The sequence below is a fragment of the Vulpes lagopus genome, chromosome 3 (genome assembly GCF_018345385.1).
Source record: "Vulpes lagopus strain Blue_001 chromosome 3, ASM1834538v1, whole genome shotgun sequence".
NCBI classification, from domain to species: domain Eukaryota; kingdom Metazoa; phylum Chordata; class Mammalia; order Carnivora; family Canidae; genus Vulpes; species Vulpes lagopus.
Window position 1 is genome coordinate 163,706,822 of NC_054826.1, and position 24,326 is coordinate 163,731,147.

Genomic DNA, 24,326 nt, shown 5'->3' on the forward strand with positions numbered 1-24,326 from the left:
GGAGACACCTAACCAGAGGCTCCACTGTGCCGTGTGCACATTCCTGACCCACAGAAACCAAGTGACAATAAATATGTGCTGCTGGAAGCCATGAACTTTGTGGTCATCTGTTAAGCAGTAATAGAAAACTAATACAGCTAGGGTAAGTGATTTGCCCCAATTTGTATAACTAGTAAGTGATGAGTATATAAAAAAAAAAAATCAAACGCAGTTCTGTGTCCAATGCCAGTGCTTTTTCAATTATCAGACACTTTAAGATTGGGAGAAGAGAGGTGAAGATGGCTTGTGTTGAAGAGCTTCAAGGAACTAAGAGAGGCGACAATATGCCCAAAGCAGGACAGAACATACCGTTCTGGTGCCCAGGCAAGTGGTCTAGCTGGGAGATACGGATTTATTAAAAGCTATATGTTTTTGGTGTGCAGCCAGGAGCATGAATGGGATCACATCCAGAGAGTAGTAAAATCATGAAGAGCACAGATGAATATTTAAGGGGTGCACAGAAGTGAAATTAGAGAAGGAAGAGGAATATTTACAGGGTTCAGAGGGAACCTAGAAGAACAATACCTTGGAAGTCAAAGGTGGCATTTCTAAAAACAAGAAGTCAGGGCTGGATGGCACAGAAGCAGCAGAGGGGTTGGTCAGAAGAGGGCCCCGGAAAGGGTCGAAAAAGTAAATATTAAATAGTAAATATCTAACTATGAAGAAGCCCTTTGGTAAAACAGGACGACGGAAGGCATGTGATCTACAGGGTGGTTCTGGAAACCCTCAGACATCTGCGGTCAGCACCCGGGACAAGGCTGGGTTTAGAAACGTTCAGCTGCATCGCACGCCATAGGATGAGCCTAGATCCACTCAGCTCAATTTAGCTCCACAAACACTGACCGAGTATCTCTAGTCACATAGACTAAGCGAGGATGGTTGTGAAGATTCACTTAACGACACTTCATTCCACTCACATTTTTCCAGCTTAGGGACAGTATGGAGGCACTTTATCACATCTTCTGCTGAGTTCAAGACGAGATGTGTGTACACGTTTCCCTGATCCATGGCTCTGCGGGCCGTCTCCCATGTGGATTTCAGAAGCCTGCAAAAGTTTTCACATGTGAAATACAAATTATGTCTCATAGCTGAGTACAGCCACACCACAAGGAACTTAGGAGATTAGCTCAGCAGCATTTTCTTTTTTTTTTTTAATTTATTTATTCACGAGAGACACACACACACACAGAGGCAGAGACACAGGCAGAGGGAGAAGCAGGCTCCATGCAGGAAGCCTGACGTGGGACTCGATCCCGGGTCTCCAGGATCAGGCCCTGGGCTGAAGGTGGGGCTAACCTGCTAAGCCACCCGGGCTGCCCATCAGCAGCATTTTCTTAATTCCATGGGAGCCCCTATTTTCCCTCCTCTCAGATATGTGCCCTGGTTTCTAAAAACTCCGAAGGAAACTTTTTTAACAGCAATGTAACTTTTATAATAAACCATAGCTGTGTTATTGCTGCTTACATTTTTTTATTTTCAACCTGATTAACAAAATTGCAATTTTCCAGACTTCTCTGGTATGAGCCTGGAGCAATGTGTAAACCAACAGGTTTTTAAGATTTTATTTTTTATTTTTTAAAAATTTTGCCTGGGGGCCAAGAACCTACTAACCTGAAAGTAATGGTCACTGATAAAGAACAGGGTGTTAGACAAAATATGATACTCAGAATCAGTGCATGGTTACAAATAGCATTAGCTCACCCTTCACTAGAACAAGTGTCCAGGGAGCCTGGAGTGCCACGTCCGGGTAACACAGTCACAAAACCTAAGAAAAATTTCATGCACGTTCATTCCTGGAAACAGATGCCTTACACACAAACTTACTGGTAGTTATAATCGTATTTATTCCGACTACACGTGTTTCCGTTAAAAGGAAATAGATACAACATGGAAGCGGAATTTAATACCAAGGCAGTCCGAATGTGAAAGTGGGAAGTTCTAAGTTTGGCAAAGATTTTTTTAAAAAAATACTTAGAAAGTATCTACCAAATAGACACCAAATCAAAATTTCATTTGCGAAGTTTTGTTCATTGATGAGCTTCAAGCATCTAGAACTGCATCTGGCAAATAAGAGTCCAACGAGTTTAACCACAGAAATGGGGGCAGCACCTCATGAGGACGGGGAGCCTTGAGAGGAGCACAGGCCCATGGGGAGAGTCTTCCACAGGAGCCCGTCGGGGGAGCGCAGGCCGCCGGGGAGAGTGTTCCACAGGAGCCCAGCGGAGGAGCGCCCACCGCCAGGGAGTCTTCCACGTGAACACACTGGGCAGGTGTCAGTCCTCCACCTTCTCACTCCTTGCCAGAAGAGGCTGTCCTTACAAAGGGCGGGTGCAGGTGGCACCTGCCAGGTGACACCTCTGAACAGTCAACCCCGTTGTGTCTCAATCATTTGAGTTGTCATTTTGTCATGGTCGTCGGTGGGAGTGGCTTGAGGGCAGGCTGGGGAGGACAGGTTCCTCGAGGCAGGGCAGCGCGAAGCCTGACCCAGGCTGTGCCCCGGAGGGAGAGCTTCACCCGTCGGGCAGCTGTAACAAGATGCCACGGCCTGGGTGTCTCGCCGGCCGCCAGCGTGTTCCCTGCGGCCCTCAGGCGGGGAGTCCAGGACCAGGCTGCCAGCGGGTCAGGTATCTGGGGGGAGCCACTTACCTGTTTGCAGCCGCGGCCTTCCCACCAGAGCCTCTCCTGGCCCAGAGCATAGGGAGCAAGCGCTCGCCCGGCCCTCCTGGTGGGGGCACCAGTCCCCGCAGAGGGCCCGGCCTCCTGACTCAGTTACTCCCAGAGGCCCGCCTGGAAAGCCTGGTAGCTCCGGGGCCGGGGCTCAGGGCAGCCGGAGCCTAGCTCCTAAAGGTCCCAGGGAAGCTTCCAGATGGGGGCTGGTGGCCAGGCTCCTGCAGCACCGCAGGGTGGAGGATCGGCCGGGTCTCCCCTGCTGAAGGCCCAGGAGTGCAGTCGCCAGGAAGACCTCGGGAAGGGCGGCCTTACTCTCCCGCGCCCCGTGTTCGCCCCCACGGGTGCAGAGGCCTCACGGGCACGGCCATCAGTGTCCTTCACCTGAGTGTGAGGCGACGGATTCCGTGCAGGCGGGATGTCTGCACGAGGCCACGTCTTCCCCGAATCTTCTCTTAGTTCGTGTTCCTCCGGGAGCTCCGCCCTCCTGCATTCTCACCGCGTCCTGCAGGCCTGGTGCTTGCAGGTACTGTCCGTCTTTGTCCGTCCTCCACTCACGTCGGTGCATGCTGAGCTCCTCGGTGTCCTCGGTCCTCGGGGTGGGCCAGCAAGGGACAGAGCGTGTCCGGGTCTGTGGGAGGAAATGACCACACGGGTCGTCCCCACTTGCACGACCTCAGGTAGGCCCCAGGGCCCAGCCTTCCCCCACGCTGGGCTGCTGGCCCGAGGGGTTGCTGCAGACCACTCAGGGGCACCCAGGTGGGGGGCCCGGGGCACCCCCGCCCGCTCCTTTGCTTTCAGCCCCAGCATACAAGCAAGGCCACGGAGGGTTGGCTGTGCTCTGGCGTAGACCCCACACAGCTGGGGGAGCCCTCTTTAAGCAAAGTAACACAAAATTACAGGTGCATCATGAAGTAGGAAAGTCAAGATGTGATCTCTATTCTAAACAAGAAATCACGACAAATTAACAAATTTAAAAAACTGGCAAATACCACAAAGCCCGTAACAATTAACACACATAATTGATCACCTGCCTGACATACCTCATACTGATGGATTTCATTTATGTTCTTTGGCTGTGATTTTTTTTTTATCATTTCTTTGTACAACGAAAAATTTAAAATATTGTATCCTCTAGAGAGAAGAGGGAGATAATTCAGTCTTTCCTCTAGCATGACCGATTGCATTGCTTTTAATGCCAGAAAAACTTGTTTCAGCTTCATCTATGAAAAAGAAACTTCTGAAAACTGTCAGTGAAAGTGGTCACGTTATGTAACTTCTTATGATTATTGTATAATTTGGAAATATTTTATCTAATTCATTTTCCATATGAGCTGTGGGATTTCAAAGCATTTCCACTTTTCTTTGAATCCACAGATCATTCTCCAGTTTCCTGTTGATGTAGTGAAGTCTCATAAATGCTGTTATTTTCAGGTTTGCCAGGATTTCATCTCAAATGTCTCTCCCAGTGTGTTCACATAATTTATCCTTCTTCACTAATTGGATATCAAAGGATCAAAGAATTTATTCAGTATTTTTCCTTGAACTTTCTCTCTTCCTCTCATTGAATGTTGGCGTCACCCAGTGAATTTTTGTTACTACTATTGGCCTCTCAATGTTGGAATAATTTCTCTTAATGCCATCACTCAATTCCACTGCATCTGAGTCAGCTTCTATTACTTTGCATTCATATTTTCTCCCCAATATTTTTTTAACGAATTACTTAATTTTTTTAAAGATTTTTTTTTTTTATTTATTCCTGAGAGACACAGATAGAGAGGCAGAGACACAGGCAGAGGGAGAAGCAGGCTCCCTGCAGGGAGCCCGATGTGGGACTCGATCCCAGGACCCCGGGGTCATGCCCTCGGCCTAAGGCCGAAGCTCAAGCACTGAGCCACCCAGGCGCCCCTTCCCTCAATCCTTAAAGAAAACTTAAAGATGACAGAATGACATTTTTTTATATACTTACACATCAGGAGGCTGTACTTCCCCACTTGTTTTATTGAGACATTTCAAAATCTCTTCAGAAGAGCAGGTAAAATGACACAGTTAAATTCATTTGCTTTCCCTACAAACTTTTTATGTATTCCAACTCTTAGAAAAAGAACACTTTAGGTCCTTAAACTATCCTTGTGTCTATCACACGAGGCTCAAGCAACTTTGCAACAGAACGATCCTTTTGTACATTGAGATTTTTTTTTTTAATGAAAATATAAGTTGCATGTGCATTTAAGTACCCCATTGTTTAAAATACTCCAGGAGATGAACCTGAAAAGGAAACATAGCTGTTGCGAAATACTAGAGTAGTCAACGGCTTCATGTACTGTCACAGCAGCTTTTTCTCTGACAAGATTAAAGAAATGAGCTGGCATGGCACATATTCTGCTTATTTATTAAAGTATTTAAAGAACGTTTGCAGACCCTTGTCCCCACCTTTCAAAACAGCTGCATTGTCATACAATTGATCGCTAGTGTTTTTCAGCAGTTGGTCACCATTTTCCAGAACTTGCTTCTTTTTTTATTTTTTTTTAATTTAAAGTCACAATATCTATGTAGGTGGTTGTCAGTGGGCAAAAAAGTGCCACATCAAGTTTGTGGTTGTCACTGTTAAATCAGTGGGACCTAATAATTACTACTTAATCAGTGTTTTGTACCCAGTTTAGAAGCTAGAAGAAGGGATTAATATTTGGTGTCCCTTTTTTTCAATCTTGTTTACTACTTCAGTTTTTACACACTTTCCCATTACTACAGTTAATTTTTAAACTGTTTCAGATATGTCACACTTACTTTTTTTTTCTTTCACCTGAACATTTCCCAACTGTTCATGGATGAAATTTAGCAATTTGAAGGAAGCCAATCTTTATTGTGAACTCTGAACAGCAAAAGTCTTTCACTTAAAAACTTAATAATCCTAATTACTTTTGTTAAGCTCTTTAAAATAATACCGAATGTTCTCTCCTTCTTACTTGTTATTCAAGACGTTACTATAGAGGCATTTGTAATTGATTTACTTTTTTGTAACTCAAGTACGTAAATATAGATTTCTTGTGCTCTGTGGAGTCTTTGCGACTTTCAAGGGTTCTCAATATATACATCTGGTCTGGAAACTCGTCTGTTGTAATGACTGTCTTGATAAAATTGGCTTAAACAAAACAAGAGATACCACCGTGTAGTCTTGGAACGGACAAGCCAGGATCTACAACGGTTTGGTAATTTTATCTCATTTTCAGAATATTTGTTTGAGTCATATTCTTTCTATTCCATTGTCTGTGTGATTCTCTGTAGTTATTGGAAACAATCTCAAAGAAAAAACACCACCCCAATTTTTTGTTAAGCCGTGTTAGGAGACATTCCCTCTCGGTGAGACAGACTATAAGGAAAGATCACACGACTTAGTGAATCTCAGTGACTTCATCAATATAAAGCTGTGGCTGACCTCTGTGACCATAACACTCAGATTTACGCCTGTCTTCTAGCTCACCCCCTTCCTTTTCTGAGGTCACCGATGTGAGTCTCCACCCCTTTCTACCATCTGTAAAAGGGGCAATCGTCCTTCTCCTGTACAGAATCTGTAAAGGAAGAATCAAAAAGGAGACGTTAGTCTATAGGTCTCACAAAACACTGCAATGCTGTGCAGACTCCCTAAGAAGCAAGATCTTCTCTGCCATCTAACCACTCAAAGCAGGAGGAATGTCTGTTGGAACCAAACTACACATATCCCAAGGAAAAGTATTCATTCTCAGCAATAGTACTGAATGTTTTCTGAATCCTTAGAGAAGTCTGCCTATCTTCCATCGAATTATGCAAATCACATCATTAGGTAGAGCTGAGCATATTCCTCTTAATAGCTTTCTCTCACTTAAAAAAAAAAAAATGCTTTGTGATCACAGTTCTAATAGGGACGATGTGAAATTTTTAGCCATGGGGCCCTCACCTTCCAAGAAAGGAGGAGCTATCATTTTATTTAATCCTCACAACAACTATTCAAAGCAGATGTAATTTTTACTCTTACCTTTCGTTTGCGAACACTAAGGCTTAAAGAAGAAATATAAATTTCACATGGCCGCACGGCTTGTAAGTGGCAGAGCGAGGAATCAAATTCAGAACTATCGAACTTTAAGTCTATACTCGGACGCAATGATGTAGGGGAGACACCTGGCACTAGCTCACAGAAGCCAATTATTAAATTTTTAGGACTTTTTCGAGTGGGTTGTTAAACATAACCATTAGTAAAAATCAAATCATACCAACTGACCATTAACTCGATTATTTGAAAACAAAGGTGATAAATAGTCAAAACACAATACTTCCTCATTATTTAACTGTACTTTACTATTACCAATGCTCTTGGGTTTACGTATGTCTTTCTATATTTGCATGGTGGAAACCGGATGTAATGGTGGGCCACTGCACATCTTGTTCCACGTCCATGGTCAAGGATGTCATGTTCATGACTTGAAAATGACCATTATAAAAATAGTTACATCATGAAAGTTAGTAACACTCCCTCCCCACCAGGGCTGGTTTTTAATTACACTACATTACACTATTCCTCTTAACAGTTAAACTATCTTACCCTTAAAACAGTGATCATTTCTCTCTATCAAAGAGATTAATTTCACATGGCCACATGTCATGTGACACAATGCACGTGTCACAAGAATTGCTCTCATCAGGGCCATATACTCCTGCACCCTTTGGTCTAGGATGCCACATAGCCTCAGATATCATAACACATGTTACGGACTAGAGTAAGTACGTAAATGTTCTACTTTCTACAGTAATAGAAGAACAAAGTCCATTCTCCTCAGAGTTCTGGGTGCCCAACACATTAGATATGTCACTTACTTAACAAGTATTGTGAAGGGACAGACTGTTGTCCCTCTTAAATGAACTTTCTGAGCAAGGGAGGAAGTTAACATTTAGAAAACAAAATAAAAAATACAAAAGATAGAACTTCTTGTTTAGACTACAGCGAAAGAGACATCTTGAAGGATTTTACATCAACTCTGCCTGCTGAAAATTCAGATATTAAGAACATCTGAAGAATGTTAAGAATTCAGATATTAAGATATTAAGAACCCTGCTAGTTGGGGCTGAAAGAGCCTCTGCTTCCTCTCTTTCCATTGGTTATTATTTTGATTCTAGTCACAAGAGCCGGAAGAGCCAAAATCTTTATTCTCAATTCCCTCTTGAACTTAAAACTATTTATTTTGCATAAAATCACGTGCTGATGTATGCCCAGTGAAATAAAAATGAATTATCCTCCTCTATTAATGCTACGCGGTACTGTTGTTCAACGATATTTATGAAATTGTTCAGATCTTGGCATATTTGAAGCACTGCAACAGCCAAGTATTTAGTAATATATTCTAAGTTTTCCTCTAAATCCCGAGTTTTCAGAAACCATAGGTAAATAAGAAACACAAAAATAATATAAAATTAGAAAATTGCTTCATTAAGAATGAATCTTTGACACAGTTCCTTACTCTCCACTAAGGAGCAGCTATAAAGCATGGAATAACAACCCTGAAACCGAGAGTTTAGCTAAGGCTGTTTTTTAAATTGGCCTCTTTGGATGACAGGTCCAATTCTAAAATTTCATAGAACCATAAAATTAGGAATACTGTCAAGAGGAATCATTTAGTTTACCTCATTAGGCAAGAATACATCCATACCAGCATCTCCCAAAGTTCCACAAGATGGTAACAGATATTACATGAAAAAAAGGATTAGCCAAATAAGCTTGAGAAAGGCTGGGTTTGTTTTTTAAAAAAATTCTCTAGGTTCTGGAAACTACTGTCTCCCCTTAGCCCGTCAGGTCTTAGGAAGGTAAACCTGCTGTAGCTTGCCACAGGGTATTGTGTTACCTTCACTGATGCTCCTAAACCTCTCCAAACCTTCATAAATGTCATTAAACTCTTCTAACATCACCCAGTTAACTGTATTAACTCTTTCCTGCTGGGCTCCTGACTGATAAATACCATTTCTGCCATTTCCTCACTGGGAATCCTGGAACCATACTTTCTACTATTTTGGCTTAAAATCATCCCAGGCCATGAAAGTGAGGCTCTTCACACTGACAGGATCATTTAAAAGCTAAGCAAAACCTCAAGGCCTCAACCTTCCAGGAGAATAAACCAGCACCTTGGTGACCACTGTCAGCTGGGGGCCCTCACCAACAGGAACAAAAAGAACTTTTATCAGCTGCTCAGTCCAGGCAATGTGTGCCATTCACTGGAATGGAGACTGGGTCATATCCAGAAATAGCCCCCCAGTCCCTGGCATCCCCCAGAAAATAGTCGCAGAAAGTTCTGGCTTGAACAGAGTTTACCGTTCTCTTGATGCCGGCATCACACTAGGTCACAGAGTCCCCTTTTCTCTCCCTTCCTATTGCATTCCCTTCCTTAGCTAGTCTAAAGATAGGAAAATAATGCAACTGTCCAAATGTTTTCTGTGTTGAACTTAAAACCAAAAACTGCTTCTTGGATTCTTACTTTCACCATTTCAGGACAGATGGGGAGGCTCCCAAAATATCAGAGAAGAAACGCGATAAAGCATAAAGCGGGTGGAAACCTATCAGTATATTCCCAAGTGCATTTTCTTGCACATAAATTTTGATAAGTTCTAGTTCAGAATGGTGGAGCCAGTACTTATACTTCTCCTTTCCTCCCAAAGTCCTCTTAAAATAATGCCATAAAATGACAAAAGGGATAAATGTATAAAGGCAATGCGAATATAATGGCCAGCTAAAGATTTTAACACGCATTTGCAAAACCAAAGGCAGGTAAAATCAAATCCATAGAGAAGTCCTAACTGAGGGATCCAGAACTCAGGATTCCTCTACGGAGGAGAAGCTCGCAGTAGAGGCAGGGACGCTTCTCCTGACAGATGAAATGCAAGCTCTGGTCCCCACCTGCTTTGGTGCAATCTTCTCTCTGACCCTTACAAGCTGCGTGATGTTGACTTTTCACACCTCGGTTTTCTCACTTCCAAGATGGGGACAGTATTTCAGCTCTCAATGCACCTAAGGATCCTATGAGGTTTCGATGAGTTAAAACATATAAAATCCCATGTACCCGTCACATAGAAAATATCATAAATTATCATTTTACTACAGCTGTCTTAAAACAGGTCTGTAAACACTTTCTATAAAAGACCAGATAGTAAATATTTTAGATTTTGCAGGCCAAACATGATCCGGGTCGCACATTCTTGTGCGCGTATGTGTGTGTGTGACTCTCTAAGAACATAAAAACTGTGTTTACCTTACGAGCTGTACCAAAACAGGCTGCAGGCCAAATCTGGCCTACTGTCTGCAGCTTGCTAGTCCCCGTTTTAAAACATTCTTTCGCCTTCTCTTGTAGGAAGGAATATCCACCCCTTTTCTATTAAGAAAACATCAGCCGTACATTGAGATTCAGAAAAGCACCTATTATAAAATGAATGAAAAGATAAAAGACAAATTATTTCCCCAAGATTTGCAGATGTACAGAAAACTAGTGCATTCCAGTCTCCTCCTTATCTCAACTGGGCCCTGTTGGAGAGTATCATCTTTTCTGAATACAATTATGTCCGTGAGAAAAGATTATTTATCCTCTCTAGATGACTTAGGTCAGCACGACAGTCCAGGGTGGTTAGGAATCACGCATCATCCTGGAAATGAACTTACAGATGTCAGTTTCCCAGACGCTTCCATCTAAACTGAAATTTTCCTACTTAAACTGAAGAGGAGGGGTTATCCGATGGATAGTGCTGACCTAGAAGGATAGTATATTATGGAAGGAAATTTATGAATGGATTGAGTTAGCAAAATATCAGGAATTCTAGTACAAGGAATATGGGAGAGGGATGAGCCCGGAGCAGCCCCGTGTTGAACCCTGGGGCACGAGAACCCAAGTTGCCCCGGAAGCCTGGCAGTAAGGTCAGCCGTCTTCTGTGAAAGTGACCTTTGAAGGAACTGGGAGGACCATGGAGGGCCCTCAAATGGCAGGATCTAATGAATTCTGATGCGAATTGGACACGCACGATGAGAGGGTGTAGTTTTACAGGGTCAACCTGAAAGCATCTGACCTCCTGGGGATCTCTTTGGTGGCAAAGCATTTAAAATAAACCACAGAATCTTAAGAACAAATTTCTGATCAAAACCAAAAGCAGGAAGCCAGTGCCTGGTCAGCCTGTCTAGACTTTGGGAAACTGTGCTCTACATTTGTGGATCTTCTGGAGATGAATTTACCGAGTTAGAAGAATAAGGCTATTTGGGTTTTCTCTTGGAAGAATGATTCAATTAATGCAAATATGTGCGTATGTGTGCACGCACCACCTCGGCGTGCACGTACGTACATGAATGTACACATGTGCGTATATGTGGGTGTATGTACGAACATACATCCTTTAGGAAAGGATATTTGAGTTGGAACTTCATGTGGCTAAGACTTGATAAGCTCTGTTTTTATTTTCTGTGAAAATGAAAAGGCTAGGAATGGACCCAACATTTCTGGAGTTACTAGTAAGAGAATTATAGAATACTTAAATATGATTAAAGCATAATATTGAATATGAAATTTATTATAATCCAATATGCTGTTGTCTATTTTGAGTCGAGTCCCATGAAACCAGGTGACGTTACCTGCAGAAATCTTTCCACTTGAACTTTGCAGGTTTGAAAACATTCTGAGGATTCTTGGCATTTATTTAGATGTGAGGTCTGACATTCTCTAATTGAAAACCTAGACTGATGCAGTAATACTGAGCTGATGGTACTTGCATAGATCCCCTGTAACCCCAAACCATCGGTGAGGCCGTGTGGACTAAAGTTCTCATGAAAATAAGAGGCTAAAGGCCAACTGTAGGCAAAATTTCGAAGACTTGCCCCTTGTATTGCTGATACCTACTAACTGCATAGAATTCCACAGGACATACTAGATGTCTGCTGCTTGTATTTCCTGTTTGTTTGTTTCTTTTGAGTTTTATGTATTTATTCGACACACACAGAGAGAGAGAATGAGAGAGAGAGAGAGCAGAAGCAGGGGGAGCAGCAGAGAGAGACGGAGGGAGACGGAGACGCTGGGACCGTGACCTGAGAGGAGGGCAAACGCTTAATCCACTGAGCCAATGCAGGTGCCTCTGCCTGTCTCTTCTTTATAATTTTTCAGGAAGTGGGGTAGAATTTCTTTTACTTCTCACATACTTTATCCCCTAAAATGATGATAAGAACGGTTGTTTGGGTAGCTGTTCTAGGGCACGTGAGGCATCGTATAGAAGTAGAGTAGGACTTGTACACACAGGAGGCCAAACGTTGCTTGGTGCGGCGATGGGTTACACTAAAACTACTGGAGAAAAAAAGAAATTAGATTTAAAAGTCTCATATTATGGTGAAAGAAATACTTGGTTAAATTCAAAATCATCATAAAATTGTTATCTTTTCTTTAAAAAGAAATTGTACTTTCTGCCTTGTAACCCAAGTGGTTTTATCAGCGTGCTGTATATTCCCCAAATCTTCACATAAACTACTAGAATCTTTACTTCTAGCCCCTAGATTTGATCTTTATTGCTATTTTTTAACAAAAGGAACTAGAGTCCCCTAGGGAGTGTGGCTGATTGCATTTGAAAAGTTGTAGAACCAAAAAAAATAATAATAATAAAAAATAAAATAAAATAAAATAAAAGTTGTAGAACCAGGATGAGACCGGAGCATCTTATTGACGTTAGAAAGCAAGAAATTTTATTTTTGTTGTTGGGCATTTGTTACCTTGTCTGGATCATTTAGGCATTTGTTACCTTGTCTGTATATGTGTAAGTGTCTAGTTATAAATAAGTAAATAAAATGTAAGTACTGTTTATGATATGTCAAGTCCACATCGTATAACAATAGGCTCCAGACAGGCCCCCTTTCTGTACATGCCTTCCCTCAGGGCTGCAGTAAGAAACTTAGCTCACAGGAAACACCATTCGATGAGTGGATAATGGACATTTGGGTAAAGAGAGTTTTCATTCCATAGGCCAGCCATAAATCTGCGAATGGTGCTCTGGCCTACTCCTGGTGACCAGGGAAGTGGAGGGTCGCCTCTATTCTCAGTTCTACAAGCTTCCCAGTCCTCAGTTCTACAAGCACCCACAGACAGTCCTGCAGGCCCTGGCTTATCTTCAGTTACAGTATTACTTCTCTTAGAGGCTATTCAAGTTCACATACACAATACCCATAATTTTACCCACCAGGAAACTGAAAAAAATTCTGGAGTTGTCATTTCCATTGGTGGGCTAGTAAAGCAACTTATTGGGGGTTTTTTTGTTTTGTTTTGAAGATTTTTTTAAATTTTTATTTATTTATGATAGTCACACACAGAGAGAGAGAGAGAGAGAGAGAGGCAGAGACACAGGCAGAGGGAGAAGCAGGCTCCATGCACCGGGAGCCCGACGTGGGGTTCGATCCCGGGTCTCCAGGATCGCGCCCTGGGCCAAAGGCTGGCACCAAACCACTGTGCCACCCAGGGATCCCGCAACTCATTGTTTTTGTTTGAGTTTTTGTTTTAAGTCGTGATTTACAGCATTTACTCATTCTGTGATATAAATATGTCTACCATGGCCGATTTCAAGCTGCTCACAGCTTAACATCTGGGTCGCAAAATTCCTCACTACTTGACAAGCATAACCCATGAATGTGAGCTAGTTCCAACACGCTACTGGCCCTACCTTTTCTTCATTCTGCCGTATCTCAGCTTTCTCTGTGGTTTTACCTTAAAAAAAAAAAAAAGTTATGTCTGGTTACACTGGGAAACAGTATTTCCTATCAATTTAAAGATCCCACTCTTTTTGCCCCTCCTAAATTCTAGTGCCCATGTCTACCAACCCAGACTTGGTAGTAGAGACCTGGTATTTCCTACTTGTTTATAAAACTTTTACACATTATGTATGCCAGCCCTGATGGAGAGGAAAAGGCGGCGAAGGGAAGGGAGGAGAAAGAAAGTGAAAAAAAAAAATGGAGTATCACCATCCCCTGCCTTTGACAAACTCACTAGTTGCTGTGTGTCACAGTCCTTCTTGCACATGAATTGTCACTTTCCCAAGTTGAAAATGAGGACTTAACCTGTGTCTCGTTCATTTCTGTGCCTCCTACAACACCAGCTCAATGGCTAGCCCAGGATGAGGCTCATATTTGTTGGGGGGAAAAAGAAGGAGTGAATGAGTAAAAGAATTCACAAGTAAAAATGATTAAAAATGAAAAGCTTGTTTCCATATCAAGCCACATAGGTAAGTGGGCAGCGTTCTGACTTACAAATTTCAAAATTGTTTGTCATCAATTCACCACCAATGTCAAGTTGGTTTTGCCATCATCAACATGCTCTTGGAGTAGACCTGTTGCCTCTGCATCTTCCTCTGTAACGGGGAACACATACCCGACTGCCTTATTCTGTTTAAGGAAATGCTTCTGTGCTTCACTGAGATAGTCACTCTTTACTGATAATAGGTCAACTATTTGTTGGAAGACTGGTGCTCACTGTTAGTTTTTTTCTTCTAGATAAAGAGGGCAGCCCCCACATGACATGGGCAGAATGAATTAAAATTGGGTTTATTTATTACTCTTATCATCGGGGTACTGTTAAGTGCTGTCTACTGATGATGATATCAGTTCAATGCAGATAGTTTGGTCCTGAGCTCCTTGCATATTTAAGAAATTTTAAAATCATTAAATAAAAATGAACTGTCCCTTCAAAATGGGAAAAGAAGACTAGTTTACCTTTTCTTTATTACTGTTCACTTGTTTAAAGTGGCAGGTATGATTCTTAATTGGATGAACAAGTAAAATCACATTTCATTATTGTCTGTAAATCACTGAATTTCTCTTCTGAGAACCCAGGCCCACTGAGCTGGTGACAGTCAACCTCAGGTCTTTCCAGGCTTTCTCCCACACTCAGGTTTGTGTTGAGAGTCTAAGGTCTCCAGGACCAGGCATTAGAACATTGGTATCTGACCACATTGGTACCGGCCAGATTTCTCCACAACCACATGACCTTATCCAGAATCCCACTGTGTCACTTCTACGCCTTGCACAGGACAAGGGACTCTTTAGCAGGGCTAGGATTCTAGCATGGTTCCTAACCTACCTGGTTTATCACTTGGAGACTTCCTCTGAAGTCCTCCTATCCTCGTAGGTGCTTCCAGGGAGGACTGTTCACGTCCCCTCTGTTTAAGGACTAGCAGACCTTCCCTTCGATGTGGAAAAAACTCTCCTTTCCTTGAAGAACTTTCTTTCTCTCCTGATTTCACACAGGGATACCAATTTCCCTCTGTCTTTAAATTCTGTTATCCTCGCTGGGCAAACAGAAGCCAAGAAACCCTGCCACAAACCTTTCTCGTGGCAAGAACAGATGGAGGCGTGCCTGAGTGGTGCAGTCCACTGAGCGTCTGACCGTTGGTTTTGGCTCAGGTCCTAATCTCAGCTCATGATCTCAGGATTGTGAGATCGGCCCTGCGTTGGGCTCCACATTCAGCGTGGAGTCTGTTTAAGGTTCTCTCTCCCTCTCCTTCTGCACCCCTCCCCTCAAATAAATAAATAAATCTTTAAAGACAGAAAGTATGGAGCTGATTGTCTGGTTGAATGGAGGACAGAGCAGGGGGAGAATTCAAGAAGAAAAACAAACATCTCAAAATTTCACTTAATACCTTAAAAAAAAAATCCATGCTAGCAAAATATCTATTGAACATCCTCCTTCTGCTTAGGATTGTCTGTATTTAGGGATTTCGTTGCTTCAGTGTAGGTCGTCGAATCTCCCACCCTCCATTCTCCTCTCTCCAGATGCAAGTTCAGGTGCATTTCTGTCCTTTCCATCTACTTGCTCTTTGCCTCACAAATATAGCCTTCTTCTTGAGTAGGCACTGCCTAAGCAACGTGGTCTAAGCGTTAGTGGGAAGGTCCCTCCCTACTGGAAGATGCTTATTTCTCTGGTATGGAAGAGCAACTATTGGTGCTGCCATGAGAGAAGCCAACGCTACAGATTAAGGCATAGCTGCTCCATGTTTAACAACAATCCCTGGATCTCACTATTCATTCAACACATATTTGCTGATGACTGAGATATGCCGGACACCGTGCTGGGTACGAGACATACCATGATGATAAAGCAAACACGGTTCCTCTCTCATCGAGTTTGTAGTCTGCTCGTGACAAAAGATAATTTTTTTTTTTGAGGAAGCATTTCTAAATGATCACTAATCCCAGTTACGAGGACTATGAAAGGATAATGGAGGTGTCTGTGAAAATACGTAACGGGGAACTTCCCGATGAAGCAACACTCAGGCACGAACTTAAAGGCGAAGTGAAGAGTGTTCTCAGTTCCAGGACACAGCGTGTCTGGAGGCCTGGAAATAAGCAGAATGTTGTTCAGCATTTTTTTTTTTTTTTGTACTTGATTAAAGACGCTGGCAGCTGAATCCTAGAGGTGGGACAGGGTGCCTCAAAGAAATGCCAGAAGGTGAGCAGGGACTAGAGTATGCAGGGCTGTGTAAATAGTGACCAAGATTTTGGTTTTTATCCAAAAAGTCTCTGAAGTGTTTTATGCAGAACAAAGGAAGATCGGGTTTCTATTTAAGAATTCTGGCTGCTGTGCAGAGAATGACTGGGAGGGAGGCAACGACTGAGTGCGTAAAACGTCATGCCGTTATCAGCTATCAGTGTCCTCGCCGCTCTGAGTCTCTCCAAGTGGCTATCGACACAGGAGTGTGACAGTTGAGGCCCTAAGATGAAGCTCCTCCCTTGGTCATATTGTCCCCCCATGGGGCTTTCCCTCTCTAAGTCCCCTTCCTTTTTCTCGGGCCCTTTTGCATATCCCAAAGTCTCTCCCTGGCATGTCAGCTCCACGGCCAGGACTTTTATTCCCACCAGGGCACCTGCAAACTCCAACACCTTGCCTCTTTAGGCCTCCTCTCTCTTCCTACTCACGCCCTCCACACGTGGACCAGACTCCTGCTGGTGAACTCCAGGCCCGGGCAGGGAGCTCTGGCGTCTGCCCACAGGTTCACCTGAGAAGGCCTTCTCTGGCGTCATCTGTCAGCCTGTTAGTGCACCAACACACACCCTGAACTCTACTTCCCTCCATCCTTACTGCCACTCTCTTTGTTCCAGCTGCTATCACTTAGTGTTTTGTAAGATTTATTTATTTATTTATTTGAGAGAGAGAGAGAGAAAGGGCACATGAGAGTGGAGGGGGGGCTGCAGGGAGGTGGGTGCAGGAGGAAAGAGAATCTGCAGCACACTCCCTGCTGTGCTTCGAGCCCCCCGTGGGCTCCAGCTCACCACCCTGAGGTCGTGACCTGAGCCCAAAGCAAGCCTGATGCTTAACCAACTGACCCCATCTGCGTCCCAGGCCACTGTCATTTCTTACCTTCACCCCCCCACACACATTCTAGATGCGTTTTCCTCTATCAGCCTGGCCCCATGCCAATGCCCTGGCTCACACGGCAGCAGGGAAGACCTCTCTAGAGCGTGAGGGACACGGGCCTCACTGACTTGGTCCCCGGGTTTTATTTAACTGGGGAAACTGACACTGCTGTTGCTCCTGGAAAAAGGAGTCCGCACACCCAAGTGGGAGAAAAAATACCCACATATCCCCCAGATATGCTGACTCAATAAGTATTTCTGCAAAATGTATTGAGAGTAACAGCCAAAAGTCGGCAGTGAGTTGAGTTTCTAACACCAAATAACACGTGGCATGGTGCTATTTATCGGGGACGAGTAGTTTATTTTATTATCTAAATTTTACATTTCTAGTATGCCGCCCAAGAAGCTCTCTGGTTCAAAACACACACCAACTGGGGAGAAGGGAGAGAAGAGAGAACACTTCACTGAATAATTCCACAGTATCGACTCTGCTTTGACCCAGCTGAAGTGAATTACTAAGTGAATGTGTTTTGCATATAATTTTTTGTAATAGAAAAATCAATTTCTTCCTGGCCTCAAGAAATAAATATCGAACAAATAGTTTTTAAATATCCATTTTAAGGGGTGACAGGATGTTGGCCCGCCTAACAGGCCCTGGTTCTCAGCACACTCCTGCAAGCAGGGCTCTGCAATCCCTCAGCCTATTACCTTAAAGAACACTCCTCTGAGGGGCCTGCCTGCCCGACCCCTAGGCTAAGGTAGGTCTCTATCCTTTCTGTCTTCCCGCATTGGTCATTTTATTGCGTATCCAACAAATAAATCCAGTCTGTTTTACTGTGTACCTATCCTGCTAGACCTTAAGCTTCTGAAACAGGACAGTCTTTGTTTTGTTCCCAACATCTTAACCAGTGCATGGAGCACAGAGGGCCTTCTCATTAGGCGAATGAATGAATCCATGGATGAGTAAATGCAGGAGTAAGAGAGGGCTCCCTGTTAGGGCTCCCCGCTCCCGTGCCTGAACTGCCCCTGTCATCTATCACCAAGGCATCCAGTTACCATATTCTGTTTGAAGCCGTGTCTATGAACCAAGTTAATGGTGGGTCTAGAGTTAACCACGGCTGCTGCCACACAGGTTCCCAGGCGCACGACAGTCCTCACCAAAGGGTACAGAAGAAGAAAATGCGAAGACGTTAAACACCACAAATTGTCTCCTTCGTTATTTTGTTTATGGCCAAAGCTCCTCACATTTCTCCCTGGTTTTCCACAGGGAGCTCCCCAGACATGGGGGAGAACCACTTAGTTAATGAATCTCAGCTCGGCAACTCCCAAAGGACTGTGGATCCAGTGAATTCGGAGCTACGGAGAAGGTCGGGCTGAGGGAGGTGCCTGGGGAATTACTGATGGACTATGGGGAAGGCAAAGCTTTCTCCTGGCTGACACGGTCACTCCAGAGTTGCACCAAGTGCTCACCGTATTCAATGCGTTGTGTTGTCTTTTGCAAAAATTATTTAATTTCAAAAACATGAAATCCTTAGAAGGTAGGCGCAGCTGTGTTATATCCATTCTATATATGAGAAAACTGAGGCCCAGGGAAGTTCAAAGAATTGTCCAGGTTCACCCAACTAGCAGATGGCAGAGCCAGAATTTCAAGTGGATCTAACAGTCCCAGCATACAGACACCCTTAATAAGCCTACATCCTTTCATAGTCACCCCTTGCTCAATTTTTAGAAGAAATGCAAACTGGTTTCAAAAACCAAAATGAGTTCATAAAAAAGAAAATTAATTTTTCTGTTCATGACGCTGTGATTCTTTATTTTGGGTTCTTTCAAGCAGCTGTTGCATACATTACTTCGGGGTAAATAATATTTCTTTAAATAGAAAAAAAAAGTCTCATTCTGTTTACATCTAAAATTAATTAAGAGGGGTGCCTGGCCGGTTCAGTTGGTGGAGCATACAACGCTCCATCTCGAGGTTGTGAGTTCAAGCCCCACATTGGGTGTAGAGCTTACTTAAAAAAATAATAATAATAACATAAAGAATGATTGGGAACCATTCAGGGAAAAAAGAATCTAAGCAAACGATCTAGAATGCATTCTCTGAAGTATACAAAAAAAAAAAAAATCACTGAAAGATGTTGCCATTATTATACAAAGAAATATATTTAAAATTGCCCAAATTGTTATCACTCATGATAGTTTTATTAATGAATATACAACGCTATGGTTAGGGATAAACAGCTCATGAACTTTGGAAGATTCCATGGGGAGAGAGGTCAGCATATTGGTTAAAGGGGAAAATAAATTTAGAAGAGGCTGGCATTTGGGAATATAAATAATAGTGAAAGGGAATAGAAGGGAAGGGAGAAGAAATGGGTAGGAAATATCAGAAAGGGAGACAGAACATAAAGACTCCTAACTCTGGGAAATGAACTAGGGGAGGTGGAAGGGGAGGAGGGCGGGGGGTGGGGGGGAATGGGTGACGGGCACTGAGGGGGGCACTTGACGGGATGAGCACCGGGTGTTGTTCTGTATGTTGGCAAATTGAACACCAATAAAAAATAAATTTATTATTAAAAAAGAAAAAGAAAATCTTAAAAAAAAAAAAAAAGAAGAGGCTGGCAATAAGAGTGACTAATGGAAAGAAGTATTATGGCAGTGGTGGGAAGAGAGAAGAAATAGTGACCCCAAGAAGGGTGAAATAGGGTTACCCTTCCTCCCTGAGGCCTTGGAGAAAACTGGAGGGCACGTGTTTTTAGGGAGGACTAAGTTTGAAACATATTCTCTGCTGACACACGACCTGTGCTGTGAGAAACAAAGCCAGTGAGGGGGAGGGCAATAAGGCTAATATTTACTGTGCATTTAGCATACACCACAGTCTACACTAGGCTCTTTGCATGGCTCTCTACAGAATTAAAAAGATTAAAAAAGAAGAGAATTCAAAGTAAATGAAAGACAGTTTGGGGTTATCAAAAATGCTTCCATTTGAATTAGAAAAAAATGGTTAGAAATCACTTAGACCTGGGGATCCCCGGGTGGCTCAGTGGTTTGGTGCCTGCCTTTGACCCAGGGTGCAAACCTGGAGTCCTGGGATCAAGTCCCACATCCCATCCGGCTCCCAGCATGGAGCCTGCCCATCTCTCTCTCTCTATGTCTATCGTGAATGAATAAATAAAATATTTTTTTAAAAAAATCACTTAGACCTTTATAATCAATAAATCTGTGTGGACTTATTGTATTTCCAACACTCCATTAGAGATGATGAGAAGCAAAAAAAAAAAAAAAAAACTCAGGCATAAGAGGGCCATATAATCTATGAGTTAAATCTGATGAGCATAAAATATAATAATAGTTTAGGAAAAGGATAAATGTGTAAGGTTTATAGGACCAAATGGGCCAGATGGACTTGATCTGGATCTTAGATGTACAAGAATGAGATGCGTGGTGGCGAAGGTGTCAGACTGTTACACCCAAGGCATCATGAGCCAAACCCCACAGGTGAGGTTCTTACTAAAGGCCCTTAGGATTTGCCTAATTGGGATTTAGGGTGGTTTAGGGGAGAAAGGAAGAAGAGATCTATACACTGAGATGAGATTAGGGCAAGCCCTGGAGCACCTTATGGATTAAAATCTACAGGAGCCTGAGTCCCAGTTGGCCTCGAAGTACCTCTGTCGCCCCACCCAGCCCACCTAAACCCCTGCCCCTACCCTGCCCCTGCCCCTGGCCGCCTCTATCTACACGTCCCCAGCTGGGACTGGGAGGGGAGGCCCTGAAGGAGGAGCCTCCCGCGGTCAGGGTCTTGGGCCTGCAGCTGCCTGCCTGGCCCTCTGGCCTCCCCCCTGGGAGACGCATGGGCTCCACTGCTCTGGGGGGCAGGCAGGTCACCCGCAGGCCCAGCCCTGGGGCCCCGGGGGCAGAGCGCTGGGCCCGGGCACAGCGGGGTTGTCCCAGGCACTCACTGGGGGCAGGACACGCTTTCCCGAGACAGAGCAAGGTGAGCGTGGTGCGGCCTCCCCTGCAGCCTGCCCCTCCCCCCGCCTCCCCCGTCCAGGTGCCTGTGGCCCAGCCTGGCCCTGAGGCCCAGGGGACTGTGCAGCCACTGCAGGGTGTTGTGGGGGAGACCCCTGGAAGCCTGAGGACTGTCAGCAGGGACTTGTCACCCCAAGTAGGACAGTGCCCGATGGTGATAAAGGAAATGAGGCAATGCTGACATTAAATCCCCTTTATCATGTTTTCGTAGAAGTTGGAAGGACACCTACACAGTCCTAACCCCCAGGCAGGACCTCGAAAAGGAAAATAGAGTCTTTCGTGACATGGACTTTCGTAACCGGATGGTTTGCTCAACATCATCAATGACAACTCATTAATAATAACTTCACCTTCCCAGGTGAAGAAGCCATTAAGACTTCGAAAAGTCACCAGATGTGACCCAAGCTCATCTGGCTCCTGGAAGCCGAGCACAGGTGGTTGGATGATGTCCCCAAACTCACCTTTCCTGATGGACGCTATGCTGAAACAGCAAAAGTCCACAAAACAGTAGGGCGCATACAGCTATGTGTGATCTTTACTGCGACCCTACAGAGTAGTGCGACTATCCCTGTCCACAGATCCGAAAGCCAAGGCTCAGAAAAATCAGCCGAGCTGTCCGAAGAGCTTTGGGCGATGGTGGGGATCGTACCGCATCTTTGGCCCGAGGGACCCAGCCGGGGCAAGCTGCCCGGCTGCAGATGGAACCCCCAGGCCCCTCCCGTCTATTCGCCGCTGCACCGACGCGGGAAGCGTGGCTATTAAAAGGAGGAGGCTGCTCGTCAGCCACCTCATTCAGCACGCGGGCCTGCGCCCCTACCGCCTTTCAGGCCGTGATCTGCATCCAGAGTTAGAGCAGTAAGAACAACGGACAGAGCCACTACCTTCATGGAGATCGACGATACACGAAAACATAGAGGGCAGGTGGAAGTAAGTTCTATACAAGAAAAATAAAATATCATAAAAATATAAAGGGTGTTGGAGGTAGCAATTCCCAGTCACCCAGTGGCTCTGTCCCACCCCGAGCAAATCGGCATGCACAGATCTCCTTTTTTTTTTTTTTGGGTTTTATATAAATTCCAGGTAGTTGACATACGGGGTGATACTGGTTTCGGGCGTACAGTATAGGGATGCAACACTTCCCTACGACACCCAGTGCTCCTCACAACAAGGGGGATCCTTAATGCCCATCAGGCATCTAACCCGTCCCCCTGCCCACCTCCCTTTGGTAACCATCAGTGTGTGGTCAGCAGGTAGGAGCACACACCTTCTATGTAACGATCCGTAAGTAAGAGCAACAAGCCCACGGTGACCGGTCCTTAGTGGTCCGTGGCTATACTTAGAGTTTGGGCAAAAATATAAAATCATAAGCTGACTATCTATGTAACCAGAGAAGACTAGAGAGGCTGTTTTTTCAACTTTGAAGACAGATGATATCAACTCTGCGGAAGCACAGACTATCTAGACTTACCCATAAATCCTGATTGGCACATCTACATGCCATAAAAACGGGGGCTCCAATTGCTTATAAATGCAATTTGCTTGGTAGAAAAAACAAAAATGAATCCTTCCAAAAACTTAGGAATTCTACAAAGCGCCCTTGTTCATGATAAGGATGTAAGTCACCATCCACCCCAGGACAAAGCCGAGGGAATCTTTGCTCTAGTCTGTCTCGGAGACAAGCTTTGCCCTCTCGGCATCAGGACACACTGCTCCGAGGAGACTCTGGGCATGTCCTTATTGCTGCTGGCTAGGCCCTGGGTGAACCTGAGCCATCGGTAAAATGTGTGTCCTTTTTCACCTTCTGAAACATCTCTCACTCGAGGTAAGCGTACTCACCCTTCCGCTCCCAATAGTCCCTTAGGAGCCAAAGGACGTCCTGTGCTGCTGGCTGCCCACAGCCCACAACGGTGGTATCCTCCCCACGCTGCTCTCGTCATTCCCAAGAGCTTGAGAATTAAGCTTAATAGTTAAGCACCACAGAAGGTCCTTTACATTTCTGTTATATTATTTACTCCTCAGAACAACCTGGTGAAGTAAACACAGCTATTTGCACTTTGCACATGAAGAAACTGACGTTTATGGAGGTGGAGCATGAGGCCTGGGGTCGCACACATGGTCTCCTTCTCCTTCCATGATAACATGCTGAGTGACCAGGGAATCTACTGGGTGAAAGGGCAAGACCTATGTTCTTACATAATATTTCAATATCTTTAAGACCATAATAGAATTACGTATAAACATCACAAAGAACTTCATCGTTTCTTGCACATTCACTATCACAGTGATGAGTCAATGAGGGAAAGAAAATCTAAGTCCTCACCATCCTCAAAAAAGAAATTTAAGTTTCTGTATAGCTATAAATTTGGGGCCTATAATTTTTTGAACTTCAGTTAGAATTAAAAATAAAGGGATCCCTGGGTGGCGCAGCGGTTTGGCGCCTGCCTTTGGCCCAGGGCGCGATCCTAGAGACCCGGGATCGAATTCCACATCGGGCTCCCGGTGCATGGAGCCTGCTTCTCCTTCTGCCTATGTCTCTGCCCCTCTCTCTCTCTCTCTCTGTGACTATCATAAATAAATAAAAATTTTAAAAAAAGAATTAAAAATAAAGCAGGAGTGCCTGGGTGGCTCAGTTGGTTAAGTGGTCAAATGTCTGACTCTTGACCTTGGCTCAGGTCATGATCTTATGGGTCCTGAGATCGAGCCCTGCCTCGGGCTCCACACTCAGTGAGGAGTCTGTTAGAGGTTCTCCCTCTCCTTCTACCCCCCACCCTGGCCACTCTTCCCTCATGTAAAATAAATAAAAATAAAATAAATATTTTAAATAAATATTTTTAAAAAAACTTTTTTTATATAAACGAGGTGTTTGCAGTGCTGTGGTGACTTAGTCAATTAAGTGTTGGGCTCGTGATCTTGGCTCAGGTCATGATCTTGGGGTTGTGGGATGGAGCCCCGCTTCAGGCTCCATGCTGTGCGTGAAGCCTGCTTAGGATTCTCTCTCTCCCTCTTCCTTCCCCCACCTGGAAATAATAAAATCATGAAATCATAAAATCATAAAATCATAAAATAAAGTAAGTGTGTTTGGGGTTATTTTCCTAAGAATATTGCTATGTTTATCCTTCCCCTAAGATTAGAAGCGCAGGCTATGACAAGCACGTTTATGGCTAAATAATGAAAATATAAAGTATGTGTTTAAAATATACAACAGGTTAGAGATAAT

The 24,326-nt window shown here is 44.0% G+C and overlaps 1 long non-coding RNA gene across 20 annotated transcripts in view; it reads right to left on the reverse strand.

Annotated features, from left to right (window-relative positions):
- The window catches only part of LOC121486507, a 160,471-nt gene that overhangs the window by 31,629 nt on the left and 104,516 nt on the right, over positions 1-24,326 (reverse strand). For 19 of the 20 annotated variants that reach the window (XR_005986672.1, XR_005986657.1, XR_005986656.1 and 16 more), the window contains exons 4-7: positions 6,143-6,275; positions 2,149-3,337; positions 1,741-1,804; positions 957-1,084 (exon numbers count right to left, since the gene is read on the reverse strand). This is a non-coding gene — a long non-coding RNA (uncharacterized LOC121486507). The remainder of the gene's footprint in view (positions 1-956; positions 1,085-1,740; positions 1,805-2,148; positions 3,338-6,142; positions 6,276-24,326) is intronic. The other variant, XR_005986655.1, reaches the window with a different exon arrangement.